This window comes from Zonotrichia albicollis, chromosome 12 (genome assembly GCF_047830755.1).
Source record: "Zonotrichia albicollis isolate bZonAlb1 chromosome 12, bZonAlb1.hap1, whole genome shotgun sequence".
NCBI classification, from domain to species: Eukaryota; Metazoa; Chordata; class Aves; order Passeriformes; family Passerellidae; genus Zonotrichia; species Zonotrichia albicollis.
Window position 1 is genome coordinate 7,721,107 of NC_133830.1, and position 24,388 is coordinate 7,745,494.

Genomic DNA, 24,388 nt, shown 5'->3' on the forward strand with positions numbered 1-24,388 from the left:
AACAAAGAGTAGAATTGAGAAGAAGGTATCAGGAAAAAACATGGCAACTTTCTTTTTCAGCACAATGAGATGGTTATAATTTCACCTCAGTGCCCAAGGATAGGGTTGCACTCTTTCAAACACTGCAGCTGCAAGATGGAATAGTCTTTTATTGAGTTTCTAGATATCCTATTATCTATATCCTCTTCCCAATTTATCCTCTGTATTCTGCTGTGGTGTTACTAGATCTAACTGCATCCTGCTTTGTTTTTAAGCAGAGAGTACATTGTGGAGACTGAGTGAGGACCAGAGAATCCTTTCCCATCTTAAAGGAATCATAAAATATATCAGCTAAGTCAAGCCTTTTTGCTTACTCACTGTGTGAGTGGAATGCCAGTCTAGGTTAAAATTCTGCCTATAGCTTATTCTAATTTTCCTCTACCAAATATAAAATTCTCCTCTAACAAAATGAAGGGATTTTTTCCCACCACTTATTTAGGGAAGCATACTACATTGCATTTAAATGTTCCTGTGTGGCCTCACGTCTGTGAGACTGAGACTGGAATTTATCTGAACGTTTTTGTTGCCATTCTGTTGGCAATCAGTCCAGGCTTGCTGTCTTGCCAACTAAGGGATCTTAATAGTACTGTCTGTTTCTTGAGTAGCACCATTTTTCTCTGTATTGCTCTATTTGCCTCTCATGCTAATTCTGCTTTGCTTAGAAGTTTCTTGTGATAGGAATGCAGTTTTGCAGTACTCTAACATTAAAAAGAAAAAGGTATGAAAGCAAAACAACAATTTACAGATCTTTGTGTTTCTCTATTGAATTATTATGTTCTGGAAGACAAGCGGTTTCACAATGAATCCAGTTGGGAGGCATATAAAGGACAAATTTGAAACCTCAAATATCTTGGTCTTTCCCTGGAATTTAGCAATATAGCTTTTGATTCATTCATGCAGCCTGTATATTTATAAAGTTAGTCTCAGCTGGTTCAGCTCACAGCAGCCACAGCCACGGAGTACTGATGAAGGAGAAAGCAGAGTGGCAGCCTTCAGTCACTTACTGTGAATCATCCATAAACCCAGACCCCTTCAGATTCTCCCTCTCTCCAGCCAGCAGTAGTGGCACTTTACTGATAGCCCAGTTTGGAATGCCTTCCTTTCCCCAAAGGAGTGGTACAGCTGAGAATGAAGTGACAAGACTGTGCTGAGACTGTGAGACAGTGAGACCGAGTGCTGTGAATTTTTGTCAGCTTTGCACAGGGCCATGCCTGCTTTTAGTGGCTGCCTTCCTACTTGCAGACTATATTCCCAGATTATTGCCAGAGAAAACTGGTCATGGTCTTCTGTTAGTCAATAAACACCTATTCAAAACTCCTTGGGTTTCTTACTGAAAGAAAGGTAAGACAGGGTCATATGTGCTTTATTAAAACTCTCAAATATTAAGAAGAAGACATATTACCTGAACTTGTGTGATCCTAAACCAATGTCAGAAAACAAAAAGCATATGGACATCCAGTTAATGCTAAAAGTAATAGTTCTGACACATTCTAAACAGGGTTGAGAAAACTGTTTGGCTACAGCTGACAAATGAAGAATTTTCCAGGCCATATTTGTGATTTATATTGGTTAAGAAATGGCACCAAACCCAAGTTTCTTAATGTTTGAATCATAATTGTGGTATCTGATGTGAAGCTTCCTCCTGCAGAAGTCACACTAAGTTCGAATTGGTACTGGGTATTTGGCAATTCCAGCGTGGAGGCTCACTCTGCCCTCTCAGCAGTGACAGGATATTTACAGAGACAGCTTGGCAGGTCAGGAGGGGAGGACCATTGTTGTCAGTTGTTCCAGTGCCTTATCTGACACGGGCAGCATGGCACAGGACCAGGGAGAGACCGTGCTGCTCCATGCACTCCTTCCCCTGCAGCTCCAGGATCAACTGTCCTTGCAAGTGTTCCCAATGATCTTGAGGAACACTGGTTTGATGACTCCCATTTACCAAAAGTACTCTAATAATATCAGTTCCTTATGACTTAAAAGGTCAGAGTATGCTGCAATAAAAATTACTGTGAGAGGGTATTTTAGAACAGTTTAAGACTTGTTCCTGTGTTTTCTAGCTCCACTCCTTTGCCAGCTGCAGAGGTGCTCACAGAGGTAGGTGCAGACAGTTTATGAAGCCTACAGTCACTTTAAAACCCCTTATCCCCCTGAAAAAAGCATTTTCCAAAGAAATCAAACAAAAATAAATCTAAAAACATTGGAGTATCCTTACCTACTCAAAATAGAGCATAAAAAGAAAAACACAAAATATTTAAGCTATCAGGAGAGTGGATAGCTTTCTGAGTTTTCTGTGGCCTAGTCAAGATTGTAACTGCATTTAAGTAGCTGCTGGCACAGCTGTTTCAACCACTGAATGTTTTTCACAAGCACAATTGTCAAAGGATAAGTTACATTTTTGTCAATACTTTATCATCCTGTTCTCAAGGTAAATTTCCTTTGGGTAATCTATGGATTCTAAGGACAAGCTCTAAGATAGGCCAGCAGAATTTGATTAAAAACAGTAAATGATTTAAATCAGTTTATGTGATTTAGAAAGAAAAGTTCCTTAAATGACATTGTGTAAATGACAAATGGTAATTTTAGAAACATTACTCCATAGCTATATTTAGTCCTTCAACATTAGTCCACCAAACAATTTAAAATACATTTGAGCAAACCTGTGATTTGTATTGTTACTTCCAGTGAGGTGCTTGCAAGAGAAATTTAGTCCCCTTTTCTCTGTAAAACAGAGCTCTAAATCAACTTACCTTATCAAATCTCCAGAAGAAAAAGATAATTTCAAGCTTTCAAAATGAAACCTCTTCATGTAAAAAAAATTAGAATTTTATGTAAGTTCTGTAAATCCATATGAACCATATTTTTCACCTCGAGCTTGTCTGTAAGACTAGGCCTAGGCTGTCAAAGACCAAAGATTGTAACCATGCTTACCTGTGCTGCTTTAAGAGCTGTGTCTGTTCTGCAACTCTCCCGCCTTTTGCTTCTGCCTTCCTGGTAAAGCACAATACTTTAATATACTCAATACATCTTGAAAATGTTTTATAATTTCTTTGGACATGACATGTCAAACCAAGTGCCAAAACAAAAGCAATTTTCCCTTGACTCTGCAAAAATGTACTCCACTTTGATTTGATAGTGTCACTATCCAATATGAATATCACATATTCAATATGAATATTCTTTGCATTAATATTCCCATCTATAGTTTAACAACTTCTGTAGGTAATACATGCGATGCTCAACCTTTTCTTTTATATTTAATTATTTAATTATTGTAATATGTGTTTTAGTTGCTCTGGTTTCTCACAAAATTGCCTAGCAGATTTTTAAGGTTAAATAGGCACCTTTAGTTAAATAGGCACCATATACTATATTTTTTTTTTCAAGCATCACAGAAGGAATTAAAATAAAACCTGGAACAAAGTGAAAAGATTTACTGTTGTTTTCAGAAAAAGTGATTGTAAGAGTAAAATAAATACTGAAGTCTTTGTGTATAAACCTGTTTGCTTTTCTGCCTTTAAAATTTTAACACTTTGTGTCCCTTGGGTAAACCGAATATTTTCCATTACCAAAAACATTTGAGTAAAAAATACATTAAGGAATTTCACTGCTCCTTAGTTTCAAACCACAAATTTGATTTACTTGAAAGAGAAGTTTTCCAGCATCAGAAGACAAAGATTGGTCTTCATTCAAAAGTACAATGTTAACAATCTAACGAATTACCTAATTTATTTAGTCTGCACTGATTAACTTCATTCTTGATGGAGACAGCTGCTATTGCATGTAGTGACAAATGAAACTCCCTGCTTTGCTGCAAAGTTTTCTGACTAAATTGGCTGGTTTCCTAATAGTCTCAATGGCCACAGAGAGCATGAAAAAGGAAACAGATGAAAGAAGGACTTGTGTTGTTTTTTAGTGGTTTTTCTTCTGTTCTTAAAATTTGAATTCAAATTATCAAGCTGCGTTGATTTGAAAATTGGTGTTTATATTTTATTAATTGTATTGTGTGCTGTGACACATCAGTGAACCTACAACAATTAACCAGCTTATTTTTCCAAGATATGAGTGTTGTTTCAATTATCCTTTTGAAATTTTATTTGTGGCATGCTGTAATTATACCTTGCACATACATTTTGTAAAGTTTCCCATTGAACAGAGAAACTGTGCATTGTGTTGACAAACCCCAGCTTGTTGTGTTTGCTGCTTTAAGCGTGCTGCTGTGAAAGCTGGTCCCCTGTGCTCCAAATGTAAATTGGACACATCTAATTGCACCTACAGCTGGTGAGCAGGTTCAGTGCGTGCTGATTTCTGGAGGGAACGTGCCTCCACTCCTCATGCCTAGATAGAGCTTTGAGTCCTCTCTTAGGTGTGCTTCATTATTGGCAGGGGTAGGCTCCACTGCCACTGCTTCTTATGGGAGAACAGAACACTCTGTACTCGTTGGTACAAACCCAGAAATGTTTTTCTGTTTTTAATGTAGACTATTTCTCATTACTGTCTGTGCAAAACTCACTTCCCAAAACCCTGAGTGTTGAAACTTATTCTGAAAGTAAAAGCAATCTTACACTCCTGTGCTGTTTGTAGAGTCCTCCACTCCAGAGAAAGGTACAACACCTAACACAAAGAGAGGCTGCAGTGCTGTGGTGAGCTGCAGCTGCTGAGGGAGGGAAGAGGAGAGTTCAAAAAAGGATGTGGTGTTATTATTGAAAATTCAGTCACTTGTGGGCGCAGTTATGGGAAATGCATAGGGTGTAAACTCAGCAGACATCTGGTGGCGACAAGCTACCGCCCATTCCAAGAGAGGAATTAATGGCCAACTTCTCAGAAGGAGCTGTTTTGGTTAGATGCAGTATCATTGTTACCCTGCCAGATACATAAATATTGTTCCTGGTTTTGAGGAAAAATGACTAGAAGCAACTTAGAAGGGACAGCCAGTTGGTCTTAAGTAGCTGATGTGTTGACCAGTGGAAAATACATTGTGGCTTGAGAAAACACTTAGTGAGAGTAAGCCTGCATCAGTAATGAAATTGCCATGAAAGTGAAACTGTGCATGAACGCCCAAGGCCCAGCTTCCTTACAACAGTGCTAATCCCACAATCTCTGTATCCCACCTAAATGAAACCAACAAAAAGATAGCTTTAGAACTGAATACTAAAGAAAGAAGTGAAAACTTCTTTTTAAAAAAATCCTGTGATCGTTTGCTGATTTTCTGACAGCTACACTCTGAGACCTCACAGAAGGTTTTGGATTGTGAATTACATAATTTCGCACCAAAGAAAAGAAGTAAACACACAGTTTAAATTGCACAACCCAGCAGAAAGAGACTATGAGAAGAATCACCTTGTTTTATGACAAAACTGCAGATTTTCATTTACTTATACCATTTTTACTTCTTCAGAACTATTATGTTCCTACTTCTTGGATACACAACAAATACTGAGGTAAAAGACAATAGAAAGTTTGACTGAAAATACATGCTGTGTAACATCACAGATCTAAGGCTTGTACCTTAATATAATTTAAGATAGTTTCATATTGGAAACCACAGAATTCATTGAAAAATAAATACAATTACCATGCATCACAGAGGAAGAGAGATTCTCATGTATCACTTTGTAGGTAAAACACCTTTTATAAGGGCTTGACTTATTGAAACTTTGAAATTGGCAAAGTCAAGATATTAAGAGGTTGTGCTCCTCTTAGGATTAGAGGGAGGAAGAATACTTTCTGTGTGAGTACTAAAGTAGCTCAGTGTAATGGAACAAAGTGAACTGCCCCATCAAACAAAGAAGCAGCAGTGAACTAAAGGAATGTTTTCCTGGGATCTCTATCAGGCTTTTCTTCAAGAGATTTCATGCTCAGCTGAATGTTAGAAGCAGATTATCTACAAACACACTTCACTTCTACTCATGTATTACATTTCCCTGTTAATAATAGAATATTAAAGCTGTTTTCTTGGTAAGCCAATGCTTCTGATGTAGCCCACCTCTTTGTGTGTCTCTCACATATTTTAGCTGCTGCAAGTATTTACTTAACATGTAATCTCTGGTTAAAGACGGGTTGCAGAGGTAGAACTGGAGAATTATGGCTAGAGCTATTCAAAGAGATTAGAATTTGCAGTTTGTTTTCAACAGTGTTGAATAACATTCAGGATTGTTTGTTGGTGGTGTTTTTCTGTTGGTTTTAAAACTTTGTGACATATTTAAGCAGATTTTCTGATGTGCTGCTTTACTGAAGTGTCTGCTTTCTCAGCATATATTTCAGTACAGTGTTTTCACAGTATCATGAGCATGTACTTGGCACAACAAAACTGTCTTAAATTTTTATCTATTCATGTTGACCTTAAAAGAGGAAATTTTTTTGAATCTTTTATAAAAAGATGAGTCAACAAGAGACAACTCACATAAAAGGAGTGTGTTTTCATGAGGGTGTGATGGGCACATCATCTCACACAGCATTCCTTGACTTGGATGGATTTCCATCTGCAAATGGCAGTGAAATTGTGCATATCTAAGTCTGATGGTCTTTGCTTTTACTAATGATAGGTTCGCCTTAAAAATTAACGACAGTAAAACAATCCAGGAAGGGAAAAGTGTGATCATTAAGAAAGAAAGTGACCCTTTGATGGCAAAAAACTTCACTTGTACTAGGTAAGAGAATTGTTCCCACTGTGTTTGCTTTTCTAAACAAAATGAGTGGTCAGGATGTTTCTCAGGATCAAGTGCATATAGGAGGAGCAGCCACTACTGGATTCTCAATTGCTTAATCCTAGAAGACAGGTGAACACACTGTAAAAGGGTAGCTTCGCAGACAAATGTCTCAAGGGACCTGTTGCTGTGCAGTGTCACAAAGGGCTGACAAAATGTGTAACAGCAGGGGGAATTGATGCTGTCACTTCAGCACAGAGTGGTTTTTGGGATTAGACAAGGGACTTTGCTGTATGGGAAGTACAGACACCGAGACAATGCACAGCACTGGCATCAAAAGGCAGCCTTGGTGTTCTATTGGCATTCAGTACACTTGATACCAGACACTTGATACCACATTCATGGGTTAGTGACAACATCTTCAATGTGAGCTTACAGGATAAACTATGACAACTGGAGTATGGGCCATTATTTGTGGCAGTGTTCATTAATGCAGCAGTAGAAGTGCCTTGCACTAATTCTTAGTGGTACTGACTCCAATACTGAACTGAAGGAGCTCTAACATCCGTGTCCGTGCAGGGAATTCAGCAGGGACATCACTGCCTGCATGGAAGCACACACTGACAGTCCCACCTTTGATACACAGAACTAAAAATCAAGGCAAGATGAGAGCAAAATGGAAGGTATCATCCCAACTCTTGTCTCCAGCAGGGTCTACACCAGATACGTAGGGCAACAGCACACACTGTAACATCGCTTTCCCCACTTGTAATGGTGTGACCCTCTAGTATTGCCAAGGGAAGTGCCCACACAATTAATTAGCGAGGCTTTTCCCTGCGGGCTGCCCTCGGGCACGGCTGGCCCTGAGCACGGCGCTCCTGCACTCCCCGGTGTCGCTCAGCTCCGGGAGGGCTGGCACTGCCGGGGCGCCCACCGCGGCCAAGGAGCCGCTCGCCTCACCATCCCCCTGTGCCCGCCACAAGCGGGGAAACCGGCGACAGCGAGGAAAATCGGCGATAAGGAGGAAAATCGGCGATAGGCAGCACAATCGGCCGCAGCCGCTCAGCCACCGTCCCAGCGGGCCCTGAAACCACGGCGACCCCGCCTCCCGGCCGTGCGCCACCACAGGCGGGGCCGCGCACGCGTGTCACAGCGGGACTGTAAGTCTCCATTTTGTGTCAATTTCACCCCTTGTCCCTGTCCCGGTCCCCGCTGCCGATCGCTCCAGCGGCAGGAGCGGGCTGCGGGCGCTGCCGGGGAGCCCGTGGGCAGCGCTACCCGCTCCCTGAGGCGGTGCCGCTCCCGCGCCCTCAGCGCCCGCCGCCCCCTCACGGCCCCACCATGCTCCCGTCCCTCCCCACCGGATATTGAGATATCCTCGTGGGGACGTTTCGCGCTAATTAAAATTGTTTTATTTGTCCCTCGTGGCGATGCTGCGGCCCCTCGGTGAGCGGCAGAAATAGAATGTGTTATAGCAGATCCATTCATTCCCATGCTCAGCAGAACGCAAGATAGGCATTGCAACAGCCAACCCGTGCTTGCATCGCCGAGACTGAGCGGTCGCTGAAGTTTAAATTTCTGTGCAAGGCAGTAACGCTTAAAACCATTCCAGAAACCTTACATGCTTTGTCGAAGTGATCGATCAAGTGCTTTTATCCTAGTTCCTAAATGATTTTAGCTGAACATGGGTTGGCTGCGTGACTATACCGTACACTAGATAAAGGTTGCTATGTTTTTTGAGGATAGCGTGTGTCTAAGGAATAGATTCATATTGCAGATTCCTAGTAACCCATTTCAGAAATTAATAAGATTAAGGACAAGAAAAAGCCCCGCTCCCTACACCCTCCCTAAAACAGTCCTCTTGTTCTTGGCTGTAGGATGGAACCTAAAATGTGAGCCCAGGGATTTTCAGCTAAAAGTTTTGAGACAAAGAATTATTTTAGGTTTAAATTTTTTTTTTGAGGGTGTAGTGTAATTAAAAATCTTACATGATTTTGTAATCTTAGTAAAATACAAAGTTCAGTTCAAGGAGCAATTGCACAATATGCCCACCTGTAAGCAGTTTTTAAAGTACTTAAGACATTACAGAACGTGCTAAGATGTTAATTTAGAATCGAATCAGTGAAATGTCTAATGGAAAATGGCATTAAATATTTTGTCTTTTTTTTCAGGACACAATTTCTCATTGCAATAAATACCAGGTCCCCATATTTCATAACCTACATTTCCTTTCAAATGCAGTTTTACACATTCTGAGTAATTTCAAATCTTTGAACAACAGGAGAGTACTTTTCTATCTTTAACAGTTACATTCTGTGTGCTGAAAAAGTCAAGTTTGGGTGGAACTGGCACCTCACCCGTGCCTATAGAAACCCTTTCTGCACAGCCCTCTGAGGAACAAGGCGACAGCACCAACAAAAGCACAGAGCTGTGCATGGAAACTGTGCAGACAGCTCACACTTGGGTGAAGCTGGAGTTTGGATAAAGTTGGGAAAAGCAGCCTACAGCCTCCTGTTACCTGTGCAAGCAGCCTGGGGCTGTGGCTGGTTCCCAGGAAAAAGCTGTGGAGGCAGCCATATTGTGGCAGTTCTAGTCTATAGACCCCACACTGGTTTTATCCTGTGTTTGCCTTAGTGCTGGGAAAAGCTGAATTTAGTTTACTTATCAATTTCACCACTTACTATGAAACCTCTCGTTTATTTCTTTCACTTTGATTTCCTTTTTTTCCCCCATTTGGGACATCTTGCCAGAGGGGCTGCTGGTTTCATTCAATGGGAACTATTACTTTTAAAAGTATAACTATTCTAATGTAAGTTCTAATTCAATCTCTTTGAAATGTACTATTATAATAATGCTAATTTAATTTGTATTGTAATTTTAAGAAAACTTAGAAGAAATAAGGCAGGAATATATGAAAGCTGTAAGGTGTACTTGTTTTCATTCACTTATTTATTAAACATTTACTCAATTTTTCAGATGCTTTTATTCAGCTTATAATTTTGTTGTCTTTGTTAAGGTTTGTGTCTCAGTCTTAGAGTGCAATGAGAAGAATGTTACACCAAGCCTGGAGTCATAGTGATATATTTTCATTTGACAGCCTTTGAAATGTGTGTTTGCAGTTTCCTCTGACTTTGCTAGTGACCAAATTAATACTTTTACATTCTGGGAAAATTGGAGGATATAGAGATGCTATTGGAAACAATGGGTCAACTCATGTAACTTAACACTGAACATGGGATTATCCACTTGTCTTGCATATTACAACTGTGTATGTACTTTATAGGATTTGCCTTTTTGTAGTTACAATGTATAATCCTCTCATTCGTTTTGTCATCTGTCACATGAATCCTTTTGTGAATTTGCAGAAAATTGAATTACTCAGTTTTATACATGTCAGTCATTCTTTCTTCTCCAGAATCTGCAGATTCAATTATGTCAATTACATGTATTTATATTATAATTTTGCCTATTTCTGCAAAGGTTAAAAATATTGTCACTTTCCAACTTTGTCAGCTGATTTGTGTATAGAGTGTCTTTAGTGTGTAAATAAACAGCTTCAGACAAATTGGCCATGCTTACTACAGAGGGCCAAATGTTGATATATTAAGATATATTAAGTCTCCAAGAAAAGCATTGTTGACTTCTGTAGCTCAGATCCTAAAAGAAGAATGATTACAAAATGCAAATTGATTACTTTCAAGTATTTTGGTGCTGTGTTGGCGATGTTTAATTTTGTACATCAGTCTAAGTTGATCCAGTTGATCCAGTAGCATCCATATTTTCTCCTTATTAAAATAATATCTCAAGTGTCTTTTTTGCCTTCCTATAGATATTTTATCACTTAAATCTAAGTTATTCTTACAGAGCTACATCGTTTTGTTGCTTTGTTATTTCCATAAGCTCTAGGGGGAGATGGACGCTGTAAGAAAGTCTTAATAAATTACATTCATTCTTCTTGTCTTTCTTAACTCCACCAGTAATTTATCAAATAAAACTCTCAGACATGTTTGGGGCAATGTGTTCCTTGTGCATCCTTGCAGTTTATAACTCATGTTTTCTGAGTGCAATGTTCAAATGCATATGTAATTGTGGTTTTTTGTTTGCTTTTTTGCTTTTTATTTCTTTCTTTCTTTTTAAGGCCTAACCAAATTTTTGGCTTTTTTTTGCTGATAAAATGCCTGTTGGGTTCCTTTGGGTACCAAGGAGGGAAATGATTGTCCCTAAAGCTACAGGATAATTCTGAGTATCCATGGTAAACAGTCAATGTCAGAATAAGAAGCCATTCACTTTTGCATGTAAGTGTTTGTCGGGAAGGAGTCACCTCTACACATAATAACGTGCACAAACTACAGATAAAATTGGGTTGTATGGGAAAACCAGCTTCATAATCAGCATTTCAAAAGCTTTACTGGTAAAAAGGGAACTTGCATTAGTTGAATATGATTCCTGTTGGAAAGGGTTGGATCTGGCCCGGATTGTGCCTAACCCAGCAGCCTCAGTGTCCCTGCAGTGTCACTGGGGACTGTGCAATTAGATTGCACTTGTGCTCTCTGTGACTCAGCTCTTGAAAGGGTTTCTGCAGAAGTCCTTAATTGAGACTAGTTCCTCCTCCCTTCCCTTAAATTCCAAGACAGTCTGCTGACTGTATTCCTACATGGAACAGACTGGAAAATTGCTGAAAGAGCTCTCCTCCGCCAGTGCTTGCACTGTGAGGGGAGTCCCCAGCTATGGAAGGCCCCAGAGTGGAGGTTCCTGGGACTGTAATCCCTGAGGGCGATGTGTCAGGCTGGGAGGGCTGAGGGGACCTGCAGAGGGGAGCTGGTCTTTGCACAGGTCCTGCAGATTGTTACAGTAAGGGGATAGAACTTTTCAAATTGATGGAGTGCTTCTCTTCTCTTGATGGAGTGCTTCTCTTCTCTTGATGGAGTGCTTCTCTTGGCGTGGCTATTCTAGTAGCAAACTTGAAAAATTGTAAAGAGGTCTTAGGGAAAAAAGCTGGTTTTAATCTTTTGGGCAGTACTAAAGAAAATGTCCTAATTGTGAGATTTAAATAAATCTTTTTGTTTTATTCAGACGATGTGTTTCTCCTCTCATCAATTTGCACTGCAATACTGAATATTCCCAGTGTAGCTCATCAGATTTGCATTGTAACACATAACAACAGCTGCATTTTCCTGCTTCACATTTGTAGCTACTTAAAAGTACAGAATTTTTGTATTGGCACTGCAGTGATGCCTGTTACTTTATCAAAATAATGCTCTGTCTTACTGCATGAGAAGCCAAAACCATTTGTGTCGATTCTTCTGAATATAAAGGGTTTTTAGCATTAATGTTTGCAGAGATTTAGCAAGGTCTTAAGTCACTAAAAATCTGATGTGTCTGGTAGATATTGGCCTTGGCAGGTGTTTTGTTGCTCAGAAGTCATTGCATACTGACTTGTTGGAATACTTTATATATGTCATTTAATTTGCTTTCAAAGTTATTTCTGAAATGTTAAAGAATAAGGCTTTAAATTGGCGTAGTGCTGATGCTTGGCACTAAGTATGCATATTATTTATCCTGTTCAGTGTTATTATGCAAATACTGAAAATTAAGTACCTTCTAAACTGTTTTGCTGGATTTGTGCACGAGTCTTAACTGAGAACTGAGAGATAATGAAGGCCTGTTAGAAAGCAGTAGGTAACACATGAGGCTCAAATTTGCATTTAGCTGGCATTAGGAATGAACATCAGTGTTCTGTTAGTGAAAACAAAATAATGATTCCTTAAACTTGTAGGAGTTAAAGTGTTTCATAGGGACTTTGGATTTTGAAATAGCTTTTAAATAGCATTAATGCAGTGATGTTTTTCTAGATGGTCACTAAAATAAAAAGGTGCTTGATTTTATTGTTTTCTCTTGTCACTACTTTGCCTGTTTTGATGGTTTACCTGACTTTTGCTACCTTCCTGATACTTCCCTTTCAGAAAGAAAAAAAAGGAAAAAAAAGGAAAAATCATTAACTTTGTATACTTTATCCATGATCTTTTAGGCCTTTTTATGAATCAAAACCAATAGCTTCATTACTTGCTTGTTTAATATACAGCAGCAGAGCAACCTAGCTGACAGTCTTTAGATCCCTCTGTGAAATGACTTTGAAATTGCACTTACAGAGAAATGTATATCTTCTTTTTATTTCTTGTGATGTGACATCTAATGATTTCAGGCTTTCAGTCTCTTTTTAGTGCATGTTGTGTTATTAAATATTTAAGAATTATATGGTTGTGATGAATCCTATTTCAGAAGAGCAGAATTTGGTTCATTGCAGAGAAATTTTCAGGTGATATTTGTTTTTAAAACATTCAATATTAAAAAGAGAGGGGAGGAAGGTCAGAAGGGAGCTTGCCTAAATCTGGGGTTTATGAGTCTCTTAAGTCTTATTTTTGCTTAGGCAGATGTTTTGCTGAAGAAAATATGTAGTCTTGTTTAAAAATATGGTTAGGTTCACATAATTATCAAAAAACCAAAATGCAGACAAACAGAGCTCAAATGAGGACCTAATGGTCTATCTAATATTTTTCTAGAAAAATTTAAGATCCAGGAATTCAGCTTCCATTGCTCTGCAAGCCTTTGTAGGAGTTGGATTTAAACTGCAGTGATGTTGTTGTTTGGGGAAGTATTGATTGTCAAACTATTGTCAACTAAAGTGTTCAGCTGTCATTATAGACTGGTGTAAGACTGGTTATTTGCCTTATAAAAACTGTAGTTTTAAAATATTTATATTATTAAATATATTTATATTATAAATATAAGTTTTTATAAGTGTAGCTATCATGAGTTGTCCTACTAAGGACTGAATTGGAAAAGGGAGAATACGGAGAGCATTCTTGGCTCTCCCACTGTAGCAATGCAACTGTTCAGTGGGAGATAATAAATAGTTGTGGGGTGGGAATAGCTATTTGTTTGCAACTTTGTAACAAAAATCAGGATTAGGGTTTGAAGTTCTATGAGAGGATTTTAATCAGGAAAGAGGTGGTTGGATATTGAAGCTAAACAGTGCAAAGAATTTAGTCAGGATACAATTTGAGGTACTCAAAGGTTAGACAAAACAGTGTAGGTATTTTAGTGTAGGTATTTTGATAGGAGTAGTCAAATAAATGAAAATTACTTTCTCAGGAAAAAAGTTTTTTTAAAGGTGTTTGTTCGTCCAAAGAAACGACGAACGTAGAAAATTGCTTAAAAATTTGAAAGGAAAATATGAAACGAAAAGTTCTATTCCGTTTGGCAGCTGCTTTTCCTTTATTTTTCTAGTGTAAAGTTTCTTTTTTGGTTGTGTGTGAGCATTCATTGAATATTGAAAATAGGAATACGAAGGCAGCTTTAGAAGGGATAAAATCATTCTACAATATTTGCTAAATGTTTTATAGTTATTGTAACACATTGTAACACGTTCTCTGTGTATTGAGACTGGATGATGCAGTTATCAGTATTTTCCAATATTGTAAGGAACCACCCACTGCACTCAGTGTGATTTATTTTCAGGTGCCAGGGCCTCTGTAACTCTGTTTGCAAGGTCAGAATGCTTCACACTGACAGACTGTGCAAGTGTCTGTACACAGTGATCAGCTCCCTTCTCAGCTTCCTGATAAGCTGAATAAATTAAACTCCTTAGTAGGAACAGATGAGGATATCAGATAGCTGTTGCAGACAAGCTGTAAAATTCTCTGTGAGTAAGGGAGAGAGAAGAAGACCAGAAGAATGTGGCTGAAGAGAAATGTGGTTGTTGCCATAATCTGAAAGGGTTGGCTGGCCTGCAGCACTTTCAGAGAATGAATCAGTGACACACAAATGGAGGAATGCTGTTCTGGAAAGCTGTGTTGTGCATGATCCCACCTCAACACGTGTTAGCTCTCAGCAAAGCTGGTTTTCAGAACGCTGTTCTCTTGCTTATTGGCTCAGAGGCCACATGAAATAGTACCAGGTTTGCTCACGATGGATAAAGGGAACAAATTCCTTAGAAACACATTTGACTCATCTTGCTGCTCATAAGAATTTCAAGAGTAGTACAGGTTCTACAAAGAAACAGCCAATATAGAAAATTCATTTGTGAGCCATGAATACTTACAATTTCATATAGTTAACAGTATTTACTTTACATTTCCTTTCCAGCTTTTCTAAGTGGTTTATTAAACTGAACATCTCCTTGTAAATGCTAAGTGAAGCTTTAAAAGCAACTGGACCAGGAGTAATTTGGACTGGTGGTGTTAGATAAAGTGCAGTATTTGACAAAGCTATGTTATCATATTGCATCCCCCAGCTGGGCAAATAATTAATGAAGATCTCTGTCCTGCTCACTGTTGCTTTTTCTCAAAAGTACCAGTGCCAAACTTCAGCTTTTAAAGTGCCTTTGTTTAGTTGCATTTTACTCTTATGCTGTCTCTTCCAGCTTGGGCCGAATCCTCTTGTTGCTGTTGGCATGGAAGCTCTGATTTGATGGAGGTTGAACATTGTGAACCTAAACAAGGCTTTTGGCTCCCCATGCTAATAATTCTCATTTCATCAGGCACAAGTGATAGAAGCACTTGCAGTGACCTGCTCTGGGGCTTCTATAAAATATAATTTTTGATTCCTGGTGTAACATCTGTCCTTCCACAAAGGAAGGTGCTGCCAGCGAGTTCAGCTAAGGCTCATTTGTGCATATTTCTGAGAACTTCTGCTCTTTGTAACTAGAGGTTTTTTTGCTAGTCAGCACTGCTTGTCAGGTTTTTGCTGTAGATCTTGATATTTTTTGGTCATTAGCTCTGAAAAATCTAAGATAATCAATGGAATTGAGAAGCTTTAAGCAGCCATTGTATGCTAGATGATCAAGGAGGTAACTACAGGCCACTCCTACAAAACATGATTTTTAAAATATTTGTGTAAATTAATTTTTTTTCTTTTGATGTCAGGTCTTCATCTTACCTGAGAAGATTTCTATGTGCATACTGGCAGAAAGGGCTTTTCTGTCTAGAGCTGAGTTATGCAACTTAGCCTGATATTGAGGGAATAGAATTTCAGAGGAATCCTTTCTGAAAAGATCTTATCTTAGGGATATTTAAAAAAATATTTAAAGATGGTATTGTTTTTGTAAAATGTTTTCTTTTTCTTTCCTTAAGTAGTTTTGTCATCTTTGTGCTACTACAAGGAACCTGAGACAGACTAACATTGTGCAAATCTGATTAAAATTATCTGTGCTGTTTCAAAGGTCAGGCACACTCAGTGAATTTGCTTTCAAATTATTTTGTTTATTCTGTGTACGTATGCATCTTGAACTCTATAAAGGTCAGGAGAAGAGATTCATTTTGGAATTTAAAATAAGTTGGATTTTTATTGCTGGATGCCCTGGTTGGTTTCATTTGAGCTGATGAAACTTGTTTTCCTTTGTTGGTTTTGTTCTGCTGTCAGTTTTATTTTTCTTGTGAAACTTGTTTGTAACTATGAAGTCTATTTGAAAATAAGACAGTATCAGTAATGCATTTTATTTTTTTGGTATTTTATGTGATCTTGAAAATGAAGTACTATTTGTACAAATTAAATAGTAGCCTTACTTAGTTTTTGGTTTCTTGGCTTCTTTAATTCATCTGATAGACTGTTTTATCAACTAGAATAATATATTTAAAGGATACACAGCCTTTAACTGTCTCTTGCCACAAATGGTTTAATAAAATAGGCTTTGTGATGCAATTCCTGTAGAATTTATAAGAGTCCTGCTATTAATGTTCAGGCTGAATAATATAACCACAAAAGGATTCGTGTGTGTCTTGTGAAGTGTAACTAATTGCAGTTTTCAGTCACAGAAAAAGTGACAATTAGCAAGAAATTTGGCTTCTGTTAAATTCAAAAGGAACTGCATTGCAAGAGCCTAATGTTTGTCCTAAAAAAGGCTGTTATATAAATCCCCTTGCATTCCAGTTCTGTCTCTAGAATGGTTGAAATATTTGGGGTTGTTTGACAAAAAAAAAATAATCTGCAGGATTAATGAAGAAATTTTCAAAACAATAATAATGATTTTAACTAAGAAACGAGTATATTTGTCAAAGTTTACATTCACTTGAAAAGTCTTGAGCTGTTTAACCAAATCAGATTTTCCTGTCAAGAGCATTCTGACATTTTCTTTTCTGACTTAAGGAGGTGAAATCTGAATGAGGCAGAATGTGCCGATTAAATGAACACAGTACTAGAACTTAACAACATTCTGTGTTTTAAAGCACATTTTACTGGAAGGATGGACAAATTGTGCAGTTATGTGCGAGGTGAAGAAAATTGTTTTGAGGCTTTTTATGTGTAGAAGAATGTAAGTCTCATGTGGGCAATTCTGTCTCATGTGGGCGGTTGTGGTGCTTTCAGAAGTAAGGAATAGATGTTGCAAGCAGAGCACTTGTCTGCCTTGCCAGAGACTGGCTCAGTGTGTATTTAACCTGCAGTTGCTTCAGTCTGTGTGGATGGAACCAGGCTTGGCCATCAGTAGCAACACACTGTTTTCTTTTTAGTTTATGAAAAAAAAAAACCATTTAAAACTGCTTTAGCAAGTCAGGCGTTTGCCTGGTTGGCTCTAATTTCATCGGGCAGACTTGGACTGCTGGGTGCCTCCTTTGAAGGACACAGAAGATGGTGGAGCCTCAACTGGGTGCCTTTGCTTCTGGGGGTTTTGCCAAGATGCTGCTCCTGCTCTGAGGCTCTTATTTTTCTTGCCTGCTTCTTACTAATTAGTATAATTTGTAAGCTTCCCTCCACTGATTCATTATGTTTGGTAGCAGGCACTGTCATTTCTCTTTACCTGAGTGTTTTCAATGAGGAAGATTTCTGTGTCAGCTTTTCCTCAGCTTTGCTGTTTGAATCCTACTCCATTAATTAACTTCAGTGTTTTATACCTGTTGTGAGATGTAGCCTTCCCAGTGCTGCAACTGAAGCTGTAGCTGTTAGGCCTTGACAGTGTAATTTAAAAAAAATTTTAAAAATTTAAAATTGGGAATTTTAGGATATTTGAATTAGAACTTAGAATACATTTTATAACAAAAAACCCCAAAATTCCAAGCATTGTGTGTACTTGACTTACTTAGGAAAATTTCTGTTAAATAATATGTTATCCTGTTTTTCACTTTCTCAGGTGTCAGGGGAAAAATTACCTTCTAATATTGTGATATTAACACTTTTCATGTCACGTTAATTCTGATGCATGGCTGGTTTTTAGAAGACTTGCTTAGGTGGGATAACATCCCAGCGTGATGGATGCTGTGATGGCACAGCTCTGAGAGGAGAGCTTGAGGGTACTGACGAGTATCAGGGTCTGAATGCAGGGGAAGAGAGAAGAACAGAAAGGAAGAAATGCTGGAAATATTGTTCTTTAGAGGAAGATTCATAACACTTAACTTTGGGAGTGATATATAAGGGCTGGTGTTGCACATAATCAGGATTCTGGCTTATATAAATACTTTGGATGCTACGTAGAGCTTCTAAAATTACTTTTTTATTTTCTTCCAGAGCTGTGTTACGATATAGAATCACATTAATTTTCATACACTTACATGTAATAAAACATCTTTACCAGTGGAGATCTTTTTTATACAAAATAAACTCTTTTGAAAAGTTTGGGGTTGGTGGTAGATTCTAAGGTATTAGGTACCAAGCATCCTGTGAGATAAATTTGGAATCCTAGAATTAGGAATACTTTGTCCTTGAATTTTTTTGTTATTATTGGGTACTGAGACCAGAGCAGTGGCTTTCTGTGTATGGAAATTTGGTGTATGGTGTGACTGTGCTATGGTAGGCACTGCATAATCATGTACTTTGCTGTGTTTGCATGTTTATTTTGTTGTATTGTCATTAGGAAGCTTTTAATGGCTGTTTCTACTGCAGTGTAGGAGTTACTTCCTAGATAGAATTCTCTAATGGATGGTTTCAAACTGGTGTAGCTTTATCTGAATATATATATATATTAATTTTGATATATTATGTTGAATCTGTTTGCTGCCATGTTGTGGTGGATTGCTTTGGTTCCCTTGGGTGCTTCTCTTTTATTCTGTGTGTGCAATGCAGGTGATTCTGGGAACATTCTGGGACTCTTCCTTTCAGATTCCTGTGGATATGCACTGCAAACAATGGAAACTCAATCTGATCACAGCTGATGTTTTCTGAAATACAAAGCACACAAGTGCCTCGCTGTTCTGCAGTTGTGTGTGCACCTGGGATGGCAAATATCAGTGGCTGCTCTTGTCTTCTGGCGACAGCACTGCTGCTTTTGTGCCTGTAAACTCCTGAGGCTGAAAAGTTGTGCCTGGATTCTTCCTTTGAGCATTATTCATTCTGTCCATATATATCATGTGTTTCTCTTGTTATCTGCTTAGGGCTCCATGCTCAAAATTGGCTGAATTAGTTATGCATTTGTTTAGTTCCCTTTTGTTTTGGAGAATGTGTACCATGTCTTCAGGAAGTTTGAAGAAAAAACTGGAGAATTATAAAGAATTAAGTATTGTTGGTGCTGATGAAAAACCTAAGCCAGAAAAAAATTTGATAGCATTGTTTAAATAACTTCTCATAAATGTGTAAGATTCTCATTAGTCCAACATCAGAAGTCTAATGAATATTAATGAATGAGATCAAAGACATTTAGAAATCAAAGCAAGTAAACAACAATTATTTTTAAGAATTACATAAGTTTTTAACTGCACAAAATTATGAATCATCTTAATGGTATGGCTCCATGAGAAGTTTTTCTTGAAAATATTTTTCCCTGAAAATTTTTGTGTTGAACTAGAAAGGCAAGTATGTAACATAAACCAGAAAAATAGATATATCAAAACCTGAAATATTTAAAATGTCTTCATTTTGCTGTATTGAAATACCTAAGTTAAACTGTGGAGTCTAACAGGCTGGGAATTTTTACTTGGCCTGAGTCCATGATTTGAGCTTGACTCAGACTGTCAACACAAATTGGTAAATATTGAGAAGGAAATTACTTTTGGATGTCTCAGACCTTTAATGTTTCCTTCTACATTTCTAGTACTTTTGGACTAAATGTGTCCGTGCTGAAACATATACATAGTGTAATTCTGTTAAAAAAGATGGCTTTACACATCATTTAATGCATACAAGATTTTGATCATCAAATATCAGAGTATGACCAGAACTATCTTCATCTTATTATCTGCTTTTCCAAATCTTATCTAGAACCAGCATGTGGTGTGACCTGTATACCACAGTTATTTAATCTTTGAACAGTACATGCTTGTAATATAGTATGGGGTATTCCAGCATCACAGTATGGTGTGAGTAAATCTTCCAAGACTGAGGGAAATAATTTGAACAATTTATTAAATATTGCTTTTGATTTACCTTTACATTTTTACGACCCTTCATTTAATAATTCTTTTATTTCACTAAAAAAAAACAAGCTTAATTTTTTATAAGATGGTGATCTAAAAATCAAAATAATAGATGCAGGCATGTGTTCAGGCATCTTTTATTTTTATTACAGCAATTAACGAAAACATTTTCTATCTGTAAAATTTTCTTTAGAAGTCTGTGATGATTTTAATGCATTTAATCCACGAAGGCCATAATGGTGCTGTAACTCCAAAGGCCCCACTCCCCTGGTGCAACGTGGAGAGCGCTGTGCCCATAAAGCACCCGCTCGCTCTGGGCAACAGTGACATTATTTGACAGTTTGTGATTCCAACGAACCTCAATGGCAAAGAGGATCCTTCAAATACTGTCAGAGAAACAGTTTCATTTTGAACTTGGATATAAAGCTAATGGTATCTAACAGCTTTTAGTGTCAGTGAATCAAATTCCTCAACTAGAAAGGAGGGGTGACATTCTGTTTTAAAGTGACCGTATGTTTGACCCAGTTTGGCGATGGCGGTGTCATCACAATTGTATCTTGCTGCTGTAGGCTCTTGCAGCCTGACAGGCGGAACAAGTTGCTTTAGCTCACAGAGCTCATCTGTCACACTGAGCAGCTTGCAGCTTTCTGTTATCTGAATGAAATGTGGAGCAAGGACTTCTCCCTGCTCCCTGCCTATCAGCATAGTCAGCAACCTGCTCACACCCCATGCACATGAAATGAAATGGTAGAAGAAGAATTAAAAAAACTATTTCCAGAGATGCAAATGTAAGCCACATTTAATAATTAAATGACATGTGGTTCAAAAATAATAATTAAAAAAAGCATGTACGGGAACTAGATGGAAAGTTAATTTCCAAAGAAGAATTGCAATTTCCTTATCTGAAATGAGAGATGGAAACTTTTAATTGTATATTTAAGACCCAAAACTAAAAACAGTTTTATAATTTGGTAGGGCAGTGACAGGCATCTCTTTTTCATCATGAGCACTTACTTAGCATTTGAAGTGTTCAAACCTTTATTGAGATTTTACTACATTTTCCCAAAATAGTGCATCTAGAATTTTGTACCTTAGGCTAAAATCTTGCCATAATCTCTCCATTCTTTGTAGTTCTGTAATAGGAGCAGTGTTAGGGCATTGAGTTTGTGCTGGTTGCTCTTTGAAGTTCATATGTGACTGACTTGGCTGTTTTATTATTGCAATGACCAATTTTTACTTGTTTTTAGAATATTGGCAAAAGGTGCACAAACCATAATTCTTAGTAAATGCTAATTAGTGTTTTTTCCTATGTTAAGCATTGGAAGAAATTTTTCTAACCTATTATGTCTAGTTTTAAAAATGTTTTTACTAGAGTAAAATTTCCAAATAAAACTTCAGCCAGGAACAACTACCAAGTGATTTTTGTTTGTTATAATAATAATAATAATAATGATTGTGGCAGTCCACAAACATAATGATCCACATGTCACACATGTTAGGAATGCCTTCTGTTATTCAAAAATGAGATAGATTATAGCTGGGGAGAAACCTGTTAATAATGTTTTATTCAGAGTGATGCTGTACGACATTATTCAAAAGGAACACACCAGTTGGAGTTTTCATCATGGAAATGATGAGCTGAATCACCCCAGTCTAATGAAAAACAGGACTATGGAATGTATAGTGTGAATCTGTGAATTAGGAAGATATTTATATCTTTGGATTTTGCAGCTTCAGTGGAATAGAAAGGGTCATTCTGTGATCGATGGATTTGTGGTGAATTGCACAAGATCTGAGAAAATGAGGATTGCATTTATCACATCCAAGGGGAATGTTGAAGTGTGTGTCTGCCCATAACCCCATCAGTGGTAAAATGATGACAGTGTGCCTTTGGGAGATACCAATCAATATGACTGTTGTAAAGCTCAACAACGACTGATTTCATTCTATCTGATGAGCTCTGGGGGTGGCTTAGAGAGCTGTGGAAAGGAAAAAACAAAAATATCAGGTTTGTACCCAAGACCTGCTTTGCAAAAGTTTGAAATAAATCTCATGAAAATGAAATGAGACATAATGTTCTAGGTTTGAAAAATTATATAAAGATGTTCAGATGAATTTTGTTTATCTGGTCATTATAGATAGCACATACGCACTAAATAATCATTGAGAGCATGACACAGAACCAGAATGAGTGTGCAATGAACTTTCCAGAGTGCAGTTAGTTGGGAAAACCAGTGGTTCTTGGCCTCCTTAAAACAAAGTAAAAAAAAAAAAAAAAAGAAGTTGATGATAATTCATTCAGAAAGCTCACTGGTTTGCTCAACAGAAATAAATCCTATGATTTCTGACCAGAATAAATCATTGGCAATGTCACAGATGAAGAATATCCAAAACAAGCTTAGAAGTAAAATGTAAGTGAGCAAGAACATTTTAAAAAGCAGAAAGCTGCTGCTTCTGTCACAAAACCTGTAACATATAAAGGCTAAAATATATTTCATATATTGTTTTTCTTTTCCCAGTAAGAACTCTAAAACCTGAATCAGATTTAACCTGAATCAGATTTTCTGTGGACAAGAGTGAGGGATTTCTGAGGGAATAACCCAAATGCATGCTGATAAAAACATGCATCCGTAATGTACATAGGTGCACTTAAAATCTCTCTAAATATTTTCAGCAGTGATAAAGACAAAAGTACCTGAAATCTGTGGTGCTATTTCCTAACTCTGAATTTCCTAGCTAAAAGATCTCCAGCTTTGTTCCTTCACTTGACCTGTTTTTGTTGGAATGGGTCTCTTACTCCTTATGAAGCCAGCTCTTGCTAGTCTAAATAATTTGAAGAATAATTATAATTTAGATGCAATTCTGAAATTAAAGGAGAGAAGAGGTGAAAGTGGGAGTTTTTTTGGCAGCCGTGACAAGGTGCAGACAAGAAGTAATTCTCCATCAATTTTTCCAGGAAAACTGAAGGAACGACTCAAACAATTTTGGTTTTGCAGAAATTTGTGTTTATTTTTGTGCTAAACTTAGATAAAAATTGTACCTAGCGTTATGAGGTAGAGATTGGTAGTTGTACAGATCAGAAGAGATCACTGAAGTTCTTCCTTTGAACTCCTGCATGGGGAATGTAAAGTCTCTCATTTCCCTCGATGGAGGCTGGTAACGCTCGGCTGAAGTGGATCTGCTGGGAAGCTTCTCTTCATTTGAAGAGACTGAGAGGGATTCAGTGTCCACTTCCCTTGGTAGTTAGTTCTACCTATTTTTTAATCATCTTCCACATTAAACTAGGGGTTGTACAAGTTCATCTTTTGTCTGTGTTGAGTTGTCTCGCTGACATGCAAGGCAGTCCCTTTTAAATTCTGTGGCAAATTGGCATTGACCAAAATTGCTTCAGCCTTGGTCTGAAGCTGTCCATGTACAGGACTGCTGGATTCAGTGTTAGTGACCAAACTATGGGGTCATTAAAGCAGTAGAGGGAAGAAACATCTGTTTGTACAGCCTTTTTCCACAGTGGTAGCTGTACCAAATAAACATGATTATTAATGTATAGGCCAAACATGTATTTATTATCCCTTTGTAGTCCCACATTACAGAAAGAGGATACTCTAAAGGTAAGTGTATTTCTTACATTGCAGTGATAAGCATTGCCTCACACCCTTTGTGTTGCATTCACAGATCTGCATGCAGAGATTGAAGCTAAAGCTGACAGGACAACTTCTTTAGCCACCTGGCTTCACTATCAGAAAAAAAGGGTGAGTGATAAAGGGAAAATGTAAAGAAAGTTGATATGCTGGAAGTTGATATGCTGAGGGTCTCCAAATCTTAGAGAATAAGTGCTGACTTCTGCTTTGTTCACAGTGGTTAAGTTGTGCTTGTGTAGTTATGTTTGCAAAGATTAATGCCAGTGTATTTAAAAATAAATGCACTGGTCCTGCGTCTGCTCCCTTGATTAATAATGCCAGGTGGGAAAAACAAGAAAATTGAAAGTGACTTTTTAATGGTTCTTCTGAATTTGCATGAGGCTTGCTTATGTAGTAGTGTGCATTCAGGATTTCTGTGGAAAGCAGGAAATTAAGATAGATAAGGCTGCATAACTGTGGATTTTTCCTGTGTATTGAGTGGATAAATACCTAAAATTTAGGTAGTAGAGCATAATAGTTATCTGTGTGTATAATGTCACAATAACTTTAGTCTTTTAAGATTAAAACTCAGCATTCTGTACTTGCTCATAAATGTATAACATAATTGTTCTTTGATTAATAGCTAAAGTAGAAATAGGGTGGCTTTTTTGCTAAAAAGAGACTGGATATTACATCAGGCAGCCTAACAAAGACCCATTTTCATCAATAAGCTATTATGCTGAGATTCAGG

At 37.7% G+C, this 24,388-nt stretch overlaps 1 protein-coding gene across 3 annotated transcripts in view; it reads left to right on the forward strand.

Moving 5' to 3' along the window:
- Positions 1–7,529: 7,529 nt before the first annotated feature.
- Positions 7,530–24,388, forward strand: part of FHIT (fragile histidine triad diadenosine triphosphatase) — a 512,539-nt gene continuing 495,680 nt past the window's right edge. Inside the window, exons 1-2 of one of the 3 annotated variants that reach the window (XM_074550487.1) lie at positions 7,530–7,843; positions 23,693–23,769. The gene's annotated coding sequence lies outside the window, so the exon portion shown is untranslated. The remainder of the gene's footprint in view (positions 7,844–23,692; positions 23,770–24,388) is intronic. The other 2 variants (XM_074550483.1, XM_074550482.1) reach the window with 2 other exon arrangements.